A 14,898-nucleotide genomic window follows, 5' to 3' on the forward strand; every position below is an offset into this window, starting at 1 on the left:
ACACAGTATCTTATAGTTGAATCTTTTTTTTTTTTTTTTTTTTTTTATGCGTTACGCGGGCCTCTCACTGCTGTGGCCTCTCCCGCCGCGGAGGACAGGCTCCGGACGCGCAGGCCCAGCGGCCATGGCTCACGGGCCCAGCCGCTCCGCGGCACGCGGGACCCTCCCAGACCGGGGCACGAACCCGTGTCCCCTGCATCGGCAGGCGGACTCCCAACCACTGCGCCACCAGGGAAGCCCATAGTTGAATCTTTATTTATTTATATTCTTAAATATTCTAGGTGCTTCTAAGGAACTCAGCTCATAGAATATGTTCAAGAAATGTTTGTTGAATGAAAGCATTTAATACAAAACATCCTATTAGGTAATCGTATGCTTGAAAGTTAGTCTTTGATTTAACCATTTTTATTAGACTTAATGTTTATCTATATGATTTGATTTATCAGAATTCTTTTTATATTTTACTATACGTCAATTATATTTATATTTTACTGAGTAATAAAAAAGAAGCCATGTAAGTTGACCTCCAGAATAAATTGCTTTTTTTATCCTACATAGCATTTTACTTCAATGACTATGACATTTTAATTTTTTCAAAGCTTTATAGTGTTTTTGAGGTAAAATTGACACAAGTTAACTGCACTTATGTAAAATGTCCAATTTGATGAGCTTTTATACCTGCATAAGCCCATAAAACCATCATCAAAATGAGTATGATGAACATACCCATCACCACCAAAAATTTCATTAAGCTCCTTAGAATCTCTTGCTCCTATCACCCTCTGCCCATACTATTCCCAGATAAACTATAGATTAGTTTACAATTTATATAATTATATGTAATGAAAATCATATGTATGTACTCTATTTTGTTTGTTTTTTTATTCAGTATAATTATTTTGAGATTTATCTTTGTTGTTTGTATATCAGTGTTTCAAACTGTTTTATAACTGAACAGTATTCCATTGTATGGTTATACCAGAACTGTTTTTCAATTCATCTCTGGATGGATACATTTGCTGTTTCCAGTTTTGGTTATCAAAAATAAAGCAACATGAAGATTCATGTCTTTAGCACTTGACATTCCTGCAAGGAGTGTCTGAGTGTGCCACTTGTTCAACATTCTCACAACACTTGGCAAATGGTTTTATTATAGACATTATAATAGGTGTATAATAGGATCTCATTATAGTTCTAAAGTACAATCATTACTCTAATCTCTAATGCTGTTGAGCATCCCTTCATGTTCTAATTTGCCTTCAGTATTGTTTTTTGGTGAATTTTCTCTTTAAACACTTTGCCCATTTTTAGAAATGGCTTCTGGTCATTGGATTTTGAGAGTTGTTTTACATATTCTGATCAAAAGTCCTTTATTAGATATTTATATGCAAGTAGTTTTTCTCTGTGTGTGAATTGTATTATCATTATCTTACCAATATCTGTTGAAAAGCAAAAGTTCTCAGCTTTGATGAAGTTTATTTTATCAATGTGTTTTTAATGGATGGTGCTTTTGGAATTGTGTCTACAAAATCTTTGCCTAATTTAAAGTCATAAAATTTTATCCTGTGAATATTATTCAGCCATAATAAAGAAGGACATCTTGCCATTTGTAACAACATGGGTTGTCCTTGATGGTATTATGTTAAATGATATGTCAGAGAAAAACAAATGCCATATTTTATCACTTTTATGTGGAGTCTTCAAACAAACAACCACAAAAACAAGATCATAGATTCAAAGAACAGATTTGTGGTTGCCAGAGGTGGGTGGTTGAGGGTGGCCAAAAGGTAAAAACCTCCAGTTATAAAATAAATGTCATGGAGGACACAACACACAGCATGGTGGCCATGGTTAATAACACTGTATCACATGTTTGAAAGTTGCTGCGAGAGTAGACCTTAAAATTTCTCATCCCAAGAGAAAGTTTTTGTAACTGTGAAAGATCATAGATGTTAACTAGATTTATTGTGGTAATTATTTCACAATATACACAAATGTTGAATCATTATGTTGTACACCTGAAATTAATAAAATGTTATAAGTGAATTATATTTCAATAAAAATAAATAAATTAAACTTTCTCCTATATTTCATTCTAAAAGTTTTATAGATTTAGGTTTTATAATTATTTCCATGATCCATTTTAGGTTATGTTTGTATATGGTATGATGTAAAACAAAAAGGTTGTGGGGTTGTTTGTTTGTTTGTTTGTTTTCATATGGATATCTATTTGCTGGAGCACCAGTTTTTGAAAAGACTTCTTTCTCCTCTGAAAGTCCTTTGCACCTTTATCAAAACCCGTTGTCCAAATACGTATGCAGCTTTCTCTAGACTTTAATTCCACTAATGTACTTATCTATATGTCTGCCAATATACCACAGTCTTGATTACCGTATATTTTTAAAATTTTAACTTACTTTCGTCTTTATATTTAAACCACATGTAGGCAACATACATTTGATTTTTGCTTTTTTAACCAATTTGACAGTATCGACCTTTAATCGGAATGTTTAGACCATTTCCATTTAATGAGATTATTGATAAAGACAGGTTAATTTTATCCTCTTGCTGTTTGCAATTTGACCCGTCTGTTCTTTGGAAAATGTCAAACTCCATAGAGGAAAATAATAACTTTCATAATTACACCATCCAGTGAAAACTATTCTTGTAGCTTTGGTGCAATTCCTTGAATATATCACATTCAGGCATAATATATTTTAATTTTAGTATATTGTTAGTAGCATTCTTTTTTCACACAATATTTAAGTATTTTACATTATACTAAAACACTTTGAAAATATGTTATGTGAAATCATAAAGTCACGCTTTATATTTTATCATACAAAATAGGTATAAAATAATATATTCTTGTATTGCTGCTTAATATTTAAATTATGTCCACATTTTCATTAGCATATATAATGTTACAAACTAATATTCATTCACATAATTTATACCTGACACATCTTCTTATTTCTCTAGGTTAAATCTTCAAATGCTAAGTTACTAGTCAAAACTTTGAACTTTCTAAACTGCCCACGGTTTTTATTCATTAAAACAAAGAAAATCACCAAAACTCTTGGGCATTTTGAGAGATAAAAAATATTGAATTAACTATAAGGACTGGAGAAAGGAATTAGGAAAGCAGGTCACTGTTTTGAATAAAACAAAGAGAAAAAGGAAAAGAAGTCTTTGAATTATCAGCTCCTGAAGCTCTCTGTACTGGACACTGAACGCTTGTGGATCCCTGATCTGCCTCAGAGCTAAGTCGGGATCAGCATTCTTGTGATACTCAACGGTCCCTTTGTCAACATCACTTTACTGCTTATTTTCAATGTTCATGTTTCTTTAAAGTACACGTTTTCTCACTCTTCTTGAATCTGTAATTTAACACTAGCCTTCTTATGCCACAACATCCTCTAGAAATTCGTCTCTGCTCTTGTGCTTCTTCACTATTCGGCTCACCCCCTAGGGCTGGAGTTATTTTGTCATGAAGATGACCTATATGAAATTTTCCTCATAGTTAATTTATTTCTTCAACTCCCATGACTAATTCCCTATGGCCACATGTTTAAAAATTAGATTCAAAATCTAGATTTCAAAATTATTTCCACATTTTCACCTCCAAACAATTCTCTTTTAAGTCTTCTTTCTAGACATGTAATCTTTTCATTTTCTTTCATGTTATCTGCTTCTATTATATTTTCTTCCCTTTCTACTCAGCCTACCTCCTTTTTTTATATTTCTGAAAATGTCTATTTAGCCTTTTTTTCCTTTAAATAAATTATTATTGGAGTATAGCTGATTTACAGTATTGTGTTAGTTTCAGGTGTACAGCAAATTGAATCAGTTATACATATACATACATCCTCCCTTTTTTAGATTCTTTTTCCATATAAGTCACTATAGACCTATGCTATACAGTAGGTTATTATTAGTTATCGATTTTAAATATAGTAGTGTGGATATGTCAACCCCAATCTCTCAGTTTATCTCTCTCCCCTTACCCCTTGGTTATCAGCCTACTTGCTGCTCTAACTTCTGACATGAATCTACCCTGCACCAGTATCTTGGAATGACATTCTCTTCCACTCCTCTCTTCAAAAGCCAAGCAAAATCCCTACCTTAAAACCATACTAAAAGCTGCTATTGGTCTCTGGTCTTATGTGATGTAGAAATGTAGTGAAATGGGTATATTGAATTTTCCCTAAGTGTAAGTCAAGGTCTCAAACACCTACAGAACCTTCAGTACTAGTCACCAACCCTCTACTTTCCATGGTCAGCTACAGTGCTTTCCCCATGATGATTATTTTAACTTTAATGAATCTTCATAAGTGCCATACACAATCTCCTTTCATTCATTCACAGCAGACAACTGTGCTTCTTATTATATGGAGAAAATGAGAAATATTGATGTGTTACTCCTTAATATCCCTCCACCTACTTACAGAAAAGTATCAATTATGCAGGCCTGCTGCTAACCCTCCCTTGCTCAGTAGGTATTTTTCCCCTCTGCTTTGTTAGTAATCTATGAGGACATGGAAATCTTATTTCTGTGTATGGTGTGAAATGGTCTGCAGTTTATGTATTTGAATTGAAATATGGAAAATAAAGTATACAGAATATACTGCTAACAGTCATCTTACTCTCTCTGCCCTTACTTGTAGTTGGTTATATCTTTTAGGATTCCATGTACATTGCTCATCTCATTTCTTCTAAATGAATGCAAAATAGATGTAATTTTGGAGATGGACCAAGAAGGAGCAATAGATTGGCTCAGCCACACTATAGAGCTGCTCCACAAAACAGCTCAGCCCCAATCCTCTTATGGCTTAACATTCAGTGGGAACAATGAACGGGTATCTTTCATGGGTCTATTGATAGGTGCTTCAAAAATTGCTTTTTTCATATCTGGCTTTTATTAATTATATTGAGTTAGTTTCTAAGGAAATGGTGAACACTTAATTATTGTTCCACATTTTTATTTTTTTCTTCATTTTTGCCTGTTTCTATTTAATAGTGAATGGGAGCAGACAGTCACATCTAGCTAATTCAAATCCAAACTCAGAAGTTAGGGATTTGTCTTTTATTGTAAGTTATGATAAATGAAATTAGATTCTGAAAGAAAATGCAGTTTCAGATTTACATTAACTTTTTCAGGGAGGTATTTGGATAATTCCGCTTATAGACCAGATATTTTATACAGCCATACGTTATTTATAAATAAAAAGAAATGATAGTCTCATGGACTATGAGAACCATAACTATAGTAAATATAAATAGATATTTATTTTTCTAATTTTTCTGTGGATTTATTTTTAATCTGATTCATTTATAAAATATATAACCACAAATTTCTTATCTCATTTTCAAAGTAAACTGAAACCAACCATAACTCTTAGTTGAGGGGAAAATAATGTAACACCTTTAACAGAAATCTTGGGTCTATATTCTGGTCTCAGCTGTATCAGCAACCAGTTATTAACTTAAGTAAGTCAAATGATCTCTCACTTCTCAGGTTCTTCACACACAAAATGAGAATGTTGGCCTCGATAATCTCTGAGGTTGTATTCAGGTCTAAGATTCTATGACTACATTTATTTAAACGTCCTCTGTGTAACAGCACCATCAGTACACAAAGGGCACTGTTATAAATAAAACAAGCCTATTTTTACTGGAATGCGAACAAAATCCAAGTTATAACCAGTATCATTGTGGAAGCTTCAACTATACATAAACATTTTTTTGTTGTTTCAGTCTTAAAGATACTTTTTTCTGTGACCTTTGGTGCTGCTGTAGTGACATAAGCTTACATAAATAATTTATCGTGTTCTACATTACTTAAAGGAACAATTTTCTCTTTTTATTTAAGAACATAAAGGATGAAGAATACAATCCATAATACTTAAGCACCAGTAGGAAATGCCTGTGGTCAAGTCACAGATACTCTATGTTTTCATGAAAATAAACTTAATATAACTCTGTCTAATTTCTCAGCATACTAATAATTTCCTGAAATTCAATTAATAATCAAAGCTTTTAATTTGCTTAATACCAATGCAATATTTAGACTATTTGCATAACTTAATAGACATAATTTTCAAATGACAATGTCATGGTGTTATAATTTGCATGAGTAAAAAATGCATTCAAACTGCAAGATGGATAATTGAATTTTAGTATAACAGAGTATGAATGGTTGTGGGTGTGGTTTCAGATTCCACGTGGCAACCCAATATGACTTGTCAATATTTGTATAGTACCAAAGAAAAGTATTCACAGTTATGTGAAAATGTTGAAATACACCTCCCTTTTCCTCCTTATCTGGATGAGACTGAATTTTCTTATTATTCGTCATACTGAAACATATTGAAAAGAAAAACAGATATGTCATACAGCTCTTTTCATTGAGCCACACTTTAAAGAGATTTAAAAATTCTTAAACCAATGCTCTAAAAAATAAAATAGGAAACCTATATTATTTATATTAACATGAATGGGGTTATTATTGTTATCTCAAAACAAATTTATTAAGAATATTTTCAGCATTGTGTTTTATTTTCTAATACAGTAAATATCAATGTATATAATGCAAAAGTTCTTTGACATTCTAAAACTTTTTTAAGAATGTAAAAGAATTTTGAAAACAAAGAATTTCAGAACCTCTACCCTTCAGTATAAAAGAATATTTTATATAATGTGATAAAGTATTTAATATGCAGTGTATAGAACAAAGGGCTTGACAGATACAAAAGAGCGCCATGTATATTAGCTCTAATTATGCACCACGTATAAAAGGTATAAAACGAAATGCCCTAAAACATTAATATTTGCAAAAAGAACCAGCACAAATGAGAAGCTCTTGTTACTTGCAGTGACACAAGTAATGATGTCATCTCCGATCCAGGCGTCGCAGGGTCATGTAACTGGCAGGCTTAGATTTAGCTTACAAACACAGCACACCCCCATGCCCTTATCCACAGGGGATCAGTCTCAAGATCTCCAATGGATGCCTGAAAGTGAGATAGTACACAACCTACAGACGCAGTTGACTGTTGAACAATGGGGGTAAGGGGTTCTGTACCTTGGCCCAGTCATTTTTTATCACAAAGGGATATTAACACAACCAATCTTAACCATAGAAATAAGGACATTCCATGAAAATTAATGGGAAAATGTGAAAGAAAAGCCACTGCAAACACTAAGCTTTTCTATGGTAGCCGACTCACAATCCAAACTGGGAAGAATAGGCTGCTGTAGGCACTGTTTAGTGATGCACAGAATGGTTTGGTAAGTTATAGTATAAATGATTCATATAAGGTCATGTGGATGGAGAATGACATCAGGAATAGAGACCACTTTGTTTTTCTTGCCAACACCATGGCTTAATCTACTAGAGACAAAAACACAAAGTTGTTTATTCTCTGTAACTGTTTGGGATGAACTATGCAAAATGACATTGCAAGTTATTTTAAATTAAAAATTTGCCACGTGAGAGCTTCGCTCATTGTTCCCAAGGTGGAAAGAAGGGTAAACTAGGGGGTTTGAAGTATTGCTAAAATAGATATTGTTTATTTACAAGTATATTAATTGATGTTGCTGTGAAACAAAAAGGCACAATTTATTGTGAGTAGAAAAAAAAAAAGAATGTTATAGTTTTAAAGTGTACAAAGAATGTCAGTTAATTAAAACACAAAGGGGGGGTATATTCTCATACTTTTTTTTAATGTTATTATTACACAAATTCACTTTTAAAATCTATTGTTCATTTTTTTTTTTTTTTAATTTACTAACAGAACCTAAAATGGAAGAGCAAGTGTAGTAGAAAAGTCAGCTAACTGGGGAGATGAGTTTCCTCCAAGATAAATATGTACATATTAATTTTTTACTTGATTTTTATTCTCATTAATGCCATAATTTTATTTCATGCTGTATTTAAATTAACATATATTACAGTTCCTATATTTTAATGTAAAGTTTATTCAATTACATTAAGCTTTACTGAATAAACTTTACATTAAAACATGAAACAGGAGTAAAATATGGGGATAACTAATACCTGTTATTTATTTTTCTATATTATTCTCTTTTTGAGATGTTTTAAATATGTTTTTCTGTGATATTTACTTTGTTTTGAGTGATATTTACATTTTTTTGCACCTGTATTTTTCATTATTTATCAATTTGCTTGCTTTAACTTATATTTTGAAAATTGTGTAACTGAATTTAAGCTTCATGGCTGTGTAAAATAAGGTAGTCATTCAGATTTATTATGAATGCAGCTATATCTTCATACACATATGTAAAGAAAAATCTGATTTTTCAAACCTCAATTCTTCATTGATATGTAGTGGGTTTTGAGTTCCCAAAGTAATATTTCCTTAAATATATTCTGATATACAATTTTTAGGCCTGTCAATCTAAAATAAATTATCTATGAATGTGCTTCAACCAACTGGACTGGCATTTGAAAAATTTATGGACTAAATAATCCACTTTCTCAATGATCCTATTAGCCAGATATCAGTCAAGTCTTTGTCTGACTTTGAATTCTTTAGACACAGCAAAGCTGATTCATTGTTGAATGAAGACATATTAAACACATTTCTGATGCAAAACATTAGGATAATTAGGCCAATTATGTGCCATACAGATTAATGCAAATAAAAATTGCAAGATGGAAGTAACACTGTACTGATTTTATTTCAGTGCATCTATGGAAGTAAAGCATTTCAATAGATTTTAGCTGCTTTACCTGCAAATACTCAGAATACTTAATAGAACAAGGTGGGGTAGGAAAGGTGCACTATGAATGTTAGATGAAAGTTGTCCCTGATGTGGCTGTGATCTCACTGAGCCTGTGAGGACACACAACCACAACCCTCAGGGGAACTGGAAGGCCATTGATAATGATAGACAAGGGGCATACTGTGTTCCCTTGATCTTCCAAGATCTTTTAGTAATGACAGAAAGTAAGAAAAACATATTGTTAATTAAGATCTGATGTATTAATCAAGGCAGGAAAAAATAAAAGCTTTTTGTTGTTTAACTAAAATGACTGAACCAAGAGTCAATGTCAGATGTTATAGATTAAATACATAGCTACACTAATTCAACAATTCTTTTTGTTAAAACACCTTTTTTTTTTTCTGAGCCCTTTTGATAATGCTTGTCAAAAACTTCCTGATGTTAAAATTGCTGGATAATAATTCTTTTCAGATTTTACACTTGTAATTTATTTAGGGGACTCTGTCAGAGATGGAAGAGTTCAGAATTTGTACCAAGTTATCTTTTTGTTAATTGTTAGAAACCCAATATCTTCATTAGATTTTTGTCTTTTTGATCCAAAGCAATGTCAAGACATCTAATCTTTCTCTGAGAAACTGAAGATCATGGGCAATAGTCATTAAGATTCAGATCATACTTCCTTCTTGGCTTAGTTAAGGTCTTTAATTTCTGATGTATTTACTAAAAATTCTTCTCTCTTTTAGTTCACTAATTACCAAGGACTGCTAGGCTGGCAGAGCTGAACTGTGATTAAAAGATTGCATTCTGTGGAAATAAAAAATAAAAAGGCAAGAAAAAGCTGGGGTTTGCTACAGCAGATGTTTAATTTAGCTGTCTGAGGCTTCCAGAAAACACTCCTCACTCTGTGCTGTTGTAAAGATTACACTTCTAGAAACAAGATAGGGAAGGGAGGAAATTTCACTTTTGGTTGTTTAGCTTTCCACACAAAAAGTGACCTGCACTTTCCTGTCATCTGCCTCTGCTTGATTATTTGGCTCTTAAGTTAGTGGTTTGATCTAAGCTTCTTTGATCTGATGGTTTCATATTATTCACTACATTCAAGATAAACCTGTGAAGTCTATGCATTACTTTATGTAGGGAAGGGCGGAAGACAGAAATCATTTCACTCTTGTAAAATAAAGTATAAGAAGAAATAAAAATATGAGGTAGATCTATATATAACCTAAGAAACAGAATGGCAAGTGCTTTCTTTAAAGGGAAGGGAATACAGACAAGATTTTATATTTCCATAGTTATATTATTATTTTACAGTTTTGAGTTCTTTGTGTGGAAAACTATGCAACCAACCGATACATATAGTTGAAAACTCAAGAAAGAGAAGCATAAACGTGTCAGCTAGGATTGTAGGCATAATGGCCAAAATAGATAAAACCAGAAATATTTAAATGATGTGGAGAGAGATAATGGGTATAGGACATATTTGTATACTGTAACTTTTCCTTGATCTACATTTATTCTTTTACCAATGCCACACCATCTTAATCATGTAGCTTTATAAAAAGCCTTGAAATCAACTAGTTTGAGTCCTTCTACTTTATTATTTTTCTTTAATATTCTATTGGTTATTCAAGGTTGTTTAGCTTTCCATATGAACATTATAATCATTTTGTAAATATTTACAAAATATTATGCTGGAATTTTGATTGAGATTTCATTGACTCTATAGATCAATTTGGGAGGAACTGACATTTGACAACAATGAATCTTCCAATCCATGAATGTAATTTTTTCCATTTGTTTAGGTCTTCTTTGAGTTTTTTTTCATCAGAGTTTTGTAGTTTTCTGCATATAGATGCTGTACATATTGGGTAGATTTATATCCAATATTGCATGTTCTTGGTGCTATTGAAATGGCATTTTTAAAATTTTTAAAATTCCAATTCCAGTTGTCCACTGCTGGTATATAGGAAAGACATTAACTTTTGTATACTGTTGGGCATTGAAAAACAAGTGTTTAAACTGTGTGGAACCGCTCATATGTGGATTTTTTCAGTAGTAAATACTATGAGTTGGTCTGAAGTTGGTTGAATTCCCTGATAGGGAGGAACTGCAGATATAAGGAAGAACAGATACCAAGGCTGCATATACAAAGGACAAACTATAAATTATACACAGAGTTTTGTATTGCATGGTGGGTCAGTGCCCCTAATCCTTGAGTTGTTCAGGGGTCAGCTGTACTAACCTGAATACTCAAACTTTACTCTCATCGTGCTTTTTATTAATTCTTTGAGACTTTATATACAGACAATCATGTCATCTCTGAACAAAGACAACTCTGTTTCTATTTCTCAATTTTTATACCTTTATTTCCCTTTCTTATTGTACTAGATAAGACTTCCCGTATGAAGAGCAGTAGTGAGAGGGGACATCCTTGCCTTGTTCCTGATGTTAGAGGCAAACATCCAGCTTCTTACCATTAAATATGGTGTTAGTTGTGGACTTTTCATAGAGGTCCTTTATCTAGTTGAGGGGACTTCCCTCTACTCCTAATTTGCTGAGGGTTTTTATTTTGAATGCATGCTGGATCTTGGCAAGACTTTTCTTTGTTAGTCTGTTGGTGTGATGGATTGCATTGATTGGCTTTGAAATGTTGAAACAACCTAGCTGGAATAAGTACCTGGAATAAATCTTTCTTGGTAAGAGTGTATATTTTTTAATACATTTTTAATATTTATTTCCTATTTTTGAGGATTTTTCATCTATGTTCATGAGAGATATTTGTCTTTTTTTGTGATGTCTTTATCTGGTTTTTATATAAGGATAGTCTGGCCTCATGGATTGAGTTTGAAAGTCTTCCCTCTGCTTTTATTTTCTGGAAGTGATCAAGTAGAACTGGTACCATTCCTTTTTTAAAACATATAGTAGAAATCACATGTAAAATCAATGAGGACTTTTTAATTTTTTCACACACAAAAACATTTTTTGGTAACTACTAATTATTGGTTTAATTTTCATAATAGATATAGACCTATTTGGATTATCTATTTTTCCTTATGTGAGTTTTAGTAGTTTGTGTCTTACACACAATTGATCTGTTTCATTAAAGTTATCAAAGTTGTGGAAATACTTGTTGTTTGTAGTGTTCCTTTATTATCATTTTAATGGCAATGGAATCAGTAGAGATTAAAGCTTTTTTTCTGATAATGGTAGTTTTTGTTTTCTCTATCTTTTTTTTTTTTTAAGCTTGCCGAAAGATAATCAATTTTATTGATCTTTACCAAAACCAGCTTTTGGTTTTGTTGATTTTTTTTTTTATTTTTTCTTTTCAATTTCATTGATTTCTGATCTAATATTTACTATTTCTTTTCCTTGGATTATTTTTGGCTTATCTTCTTCTTCTGGTTTTCTAAGGTGAAAGTGTAGATGATTGACTTTAGATCTTATTTTTTTCCTTTACAAGATAGGCATTTATTGCTATAACTTCATCTGAGCACTTCTTTCACTAGATTTCACAAATTGTGATAAGTTGAATTTTCATTTAGTTCAAAATATTTTTAAACAATTATGTGCAGACTTTTTCTTTGACTTATGCATTGTTTATAAGTTGTGGTGTTTAATTTCCAAATATTGGGAATTTCTCAGATATCTTTGTTTTTTTATTTCATTTAATTGTGGCCTGCTAATACACTTTGTAGATCTCTATTCTTATAAATCTGTTTGTTGAGATGTATTACATATCCCAGAATATGATCTAGCTTGGTGAATGTTCCATATGAGCTTGGGGAGAATGTATATTCTGATGTTATGGTTGTGCTATTTCATAAATGCCATTTACATCAAGTTGACTGATAGTGCTATTCAGGTCAACTATGTTCTCACTTATTTGTTGTCCACTTGATCTATCAATTACCAAAAGAGATTGTTGAAGTCTCCATGTATAATGTGAATTTTTCTTTTTTCCTTGCAGTTCTATGAGTTTTTGCATCACGTACTTTGATGCACTGTTGTTAGGTGCACATTCATTAAGGATGGTTGTCTTCTATAAGCTTTGTTATCTTTGACATTATACAATTCCCTTCTTAATCTCTGATCATTTCCTTTTTTTGAAGTCTGCTTTTTCTGAAGTTAATATAGTTATTCCAGCTTACTTTTTGTTAGGGTTTACGTGTTGTATCTTTCTAAATCTGTTTAGTTTTAAACTTTCAAAATCTTTATATTTAAGATGGATTTCTTTTATACAATACATAACTGGGTTGTGTTTATATTTGTGTTTCTGTTTTAATCTACTCTGAAAATTTCTGTCTTTTAATTGGTGTATTTAGAGCAATCTCATTTAAAGTGATTACTGATATAGTTGGATCATTACCTACCATGTTTTTGTAGAAATGTTTTCTATTAGTTGCATTTGTTCTTTTTTTCTCATTATTTCTGCAATCTCATTTTAATTGAATATTCATATGTTATACAATTTTTTAAAATAAGGTTTTCCTGGAGTTTTCCATATGCATTTACAGCCAAACTAAGTCCTCCTTCAGGTAATACTATACCACGTCTCACATACCAAAGTTACCATACAACGTGGTATTCCCAACTCCTCTGTCCCTTGTTGTATGACATTGTTTTCATTCATTTTCCTTACCTATATATTGTAATTTCCCAGTACACTGTTACTACTATTATTTTAAACAAACTGCTATATTTTAAATCAATTAAGAATAAGAAAATACCATCTCACACTCATTATTATGATTATCAAAAAAAAATCCATAAAATTACAAGGGTTGACAAGGATTGAAGAAATTGAAATCCATGTGCACTGTTGGTTGGAATGTAAAATAGTGCAGTGCTATGGAAAACAGTATGGCAATTACCCAAAAATTACAAATGTAGAATTACCATGTGTTCTGGTATTTCTAATTCTGGTATATACCAAAAATAATTAAAAGCATGGAAATGAGCAGATATTTGTACAACTATTTTCGTGGCAGCATTATTTACAATAGCCAAAAGGTGGAAGCAACCTGGAGCTCATTGACAGATAAATAGGTAAATCAAATGTGGTATATACATATGATGGAATATAATTCAACCTTAAGATGGAAGGTAATTCTGACACATGCTGCAATCTTGGCAATATTATGCTAAGTGAAATAAGCCACTCACAAAGAGAAAAATACTGTATGATTCCACTTATTTAGGGAACTAGCTAGATTAGTTCAAGCTCACAGAGACAAAGTAAAGTTGTGGTTGCCTGGTTGTGAGGGCAACAAGGTTGGGAAATTATTTCTTAACGGGTATAGAGGTTCAGTTTTGCAAGATAAAAAGAGTTCTAAAGATTGGTTGTACAAAAATGTGAATATATTTAACACTACCAAACTGTACAATTAAAAATGTTGAGAGTAAATTTTATGTTATGTATATTTTACCACTATTTAAAAAATATTTTTAAGAAGATTGAGAAAATAAGATGTTGTTTTTCCTTCATTTATTATCTGATGGCATTCCTTTCTAATGTAGATCTGAGTCTTTTACCTGTATCATTCTTCTACCTGAAGAAATTGTTTCAGCATTTCTTGCAGAATAATTCTGCTGGCAATAAATTACATAGATTTTTTCCACTAAGAAATTCCTTATGTCTCCTTCATTTTGAAGGGTAATTTCACTAGATATAGAATTCTAGGTGGGTGTTCTTTTTTTTTTTTTAATCTTCTTTCAATATTTCAAGTATTTTAATCCATTCTGTTCTTATTTGCATGGTTTCAGATGAGAGTCCTCTGTAATTCTTATCCTTGTTTCTTTTATAGGTTAGATTTTTTTCACACCTTTGGCTTCTTTCAAGACTGTTTTTTTTTCCTTGTATTTTCTACAGTTTGAAATTTATAGAGCTAGGTGTAGAATTTTAGTTTTTATCTTGCATGGTATTATCTGAACATCTTCTTTCTGAGATTTGGTGTCTGTCATTCATTTTGGAAAATTCTTGGCCATTAATATTTCAAATGTATCTTCTATATCCTTTTATCTTTTTTCTCTCTCTGGTGTTTCAATTATGTATATGTTAAACCTTTTGAAATCACCCCAAATTTTTTGGATATTCTGTTCTTTTTCTTGTTCATCCTTGTTTCTCTTTACATTTTGGTTTGTGAAGTTTCT

The sequence above is a fragment of the Phocoena phocoena genome, chromosome 12, assembly GCF_963924675.1.
Source record: "Phocoena phocoena chromosome 12, mPhoPho1.1, whole genome shotgun sequence".
Classification (NCBI taxonomy): Eukaryota; Metazoa; Chordata; class Mammalia; order Artiodactyla; family Phocoenidae; genus Phocoena; species Phocoena phocoena.